We start from the raw sequence: 2,500 nt of genomic DNA, 5'->3' as shown, positions 1-2,500 counted from the left end.
CGTGCTCGAAGATCGATAATCGAGCGGTAAATCGTACCCATAAGTAAGTACTTACTAAAATACTCGAATGGAGGAGATGACTCACGAGATACAAACGACCCCTGAATAGGAAACCTTATATAAGTATATACGTTCTAAAACTAAAGATTAACGATCTGGCAAGGGTGTTGGGTGAAGAAAAAAGAATAAGAGAAAAAGAAAAGAACTAGAGGAGTGTCGAATGTCATTGAAAACAAAGAAAGAAAGAAAAAAAAAGGATTATTGTTCCCGATCGTAATCGATTATTTCGCGAAAGAATTTATTACGTTAAACGAATGATATAGTTACAAATCGAATTTTTGATAAAAAAAAAAAAAAAATAATATAAATATTGAGTATTGGGAACGTCATATTCTAGATATTTCTTCCTTGTTATTTAATTATTTATTCTTGATCAATTCATCATAGAAAAGATCTAAATTCTTACATTATACTTTGAACGTTATACTATAATTTCATTTCGCAAAAGTAATAATTCAGACTTGTAAGTACGCCATTAAAGATTTAACTACGTAAACAGATACGTACGTACGTAAATGGACGTAGACGTGTAATGACGTACTCGTACGTTATATAAAACGAATCGTTCAATCTAATAAATATAATCCAAATGATTTTTCTTTAGTTTTGAAATAAATTCAAATGGAAGAACATAATTCTCTTTATATATATATATATATATATATATATATATATATATATATATATATATACATCTAATATATATATGTATATAAATAGAGATGTATGCATGTATGTAATTGGATTAAAGTATATACGTATACAGATCTCTTTCAGTCCCTGGAGAAGGAAGAAAGAAAAAAGAAATATAAGAACATCGACGCGTCTACTAATTTCTCCGACTTGGCTTCCGTCTCGGTTCAGAGAAAGTTTACGATGCTTGAAAGAAAGGAGAAAAGGAAAAAGACGGAGATAGAGAGTCGACGTCCCTAGAAAGAGAAGAGAAGAAGACGAGGACGAAGACGACGTCTACGACGAGAGAGAGAGAGAGAGAGAGAGAGAGAGAGAGAGAAGGAAGAGGAAGAAGTCCGTCTCGGGGTCGGCGTTTGGATGCCGTAGCTCTGGGGCGTAATATTGATCATGGCGTGGGTGGAGGAAGGCTCGGTGGGGTGTCTGCACACCCTCTCCGTGCTTCCCACCCCTGAGCTTCAGTGAGGAGAAGGGTAAGAGGAACGACTGGCTGAAGCGTTACAACCGGCCCACGAGCTGCAGACGCGTACCTTCCGTACCGGGTGTTCGTTAAGTGCACCATGGAAATGCACACCAGACGTTCACTACCCTCACCATTTCTTTATCTTCGAGGTAAATGGAACTTTGCGACTAACCGATATTTATATACTTTTTGTTCCAAAATCTCGTTTTTTTTTCCTTTCTCTTTTTCTACTTTCTTTCCTTTTCTTTTTATACAAGTAAATTATATATATATATATATATATAATCCCTCCATAATAGAAAATGTAATTTATTTCTAATTATGTATTAATCGGAGCATGTATGAATATAATATAAATTATGCAAAACAAACGTTGTTTTCTCCATATATATATATATATATATATATATATATATATATATATATATATATATATATATATATAGATATAGAAATAAATTATATGGAAATTCATATGTGTAAATAATATGTAATTTATAATTTCAAATTATTTAACTCTAATTATATACACATATGTATAAGTGAATATATAATACATTGTATAAATAACTTGTGTTATGTCCTCTTGAAAAACAAATAAATATATTTATATATAAAATAAAGCTCGATCTAAAATATATAATAGCAGATGTACTACAGTATATAAATACACACATACACACATACGCATATATATATATATATATATCTTTATATACATATATTACATGTTCACATAAATAATATAAGCATGTGTCACAGGTACTACGTTCTATTTCGCATGGAAAGTTGCCTGTCTAACGGAGCGGAATAAAGTCTTCTCTTTTCCTTCTCCTATCCCCTTCAACTACCCTTGTTCTCCTCTCCCTCTCGCACAGAGAAAAAAATCTCTATCGTTCTTTTCGAGATCCATTTTGCCGAAGAGAAATACGTTTTCACTTCGATCGTAGCGATTGTATTTTTCTCTCTGTTTCGTGGGATCTGGTCCTAAGAGTGGATGCTTCTGATACTGTACAATTCCGATGCCGTTTACCAACGCTTCAGCACGATTATTTTGAAAGTTTTGTAAAATCGTAAAAGAACGTACGAAGAAAGAAGGAAAGAGAAAGAGAAAGAGAGAGAGAGAGAGAGAGAGAGAGAGAGAGAAAACGAAGAGAAACTTATCCTTAAATTGTCGCATTAGGAGCAACATTATATCGTCCAACGAACAATGACAATGACCCTCATGTACGTCATAGTCATAGTTGTATGTTCGTCGTAGTCATAGTCTTCGTAATCTTAGTCGTA

At 33.1% G+C, this 2,500-nt stretch overlaps 1 long non-coding RNA gene across 1 annotated transcript in view; it reads left to right on the top strand.

Annotated features, from left to right (window-relative positions):
• The window catches only part of LOC124423111, a 17,648-nt gene that overhangs the window by 3,117 nt on the left and 12,031 nt on the right, over positions 1 to 2,500 (top strand). The window contains exons 1-2 of the long non-coding RNA XR_006942012.1: positions 1 to 43; positions 827 to 1,362. The exon at positions 1 to 43 is cut by the window's left edge and continues 3,117 nt beyond it. This is a non-coding gene — a long non-coding RNA (uncharacterized LOC124423111). The remainder of the gene's footprint in view (positions 44 to 826; positions 1,363 to 2,500) is intronic.

Source organism: Vespa crabro, chromosome 3 (genome assembly GCF_910589235.1).
Source record: "Vespa crabro chromosome 3, iyVesCrab1.2, whole genome shotgun sequence".
Lineage (NCBI taxonomy): Eukaryota > Metazoa > Arthropoda > Insecta > Hymenoptera > Vespidae > Vespa > Vespa crabro.
Note: the sequence above shows the minus strand (reverse complement) of the source record. Positions and strands in the feature narration are given on the sequence as shown.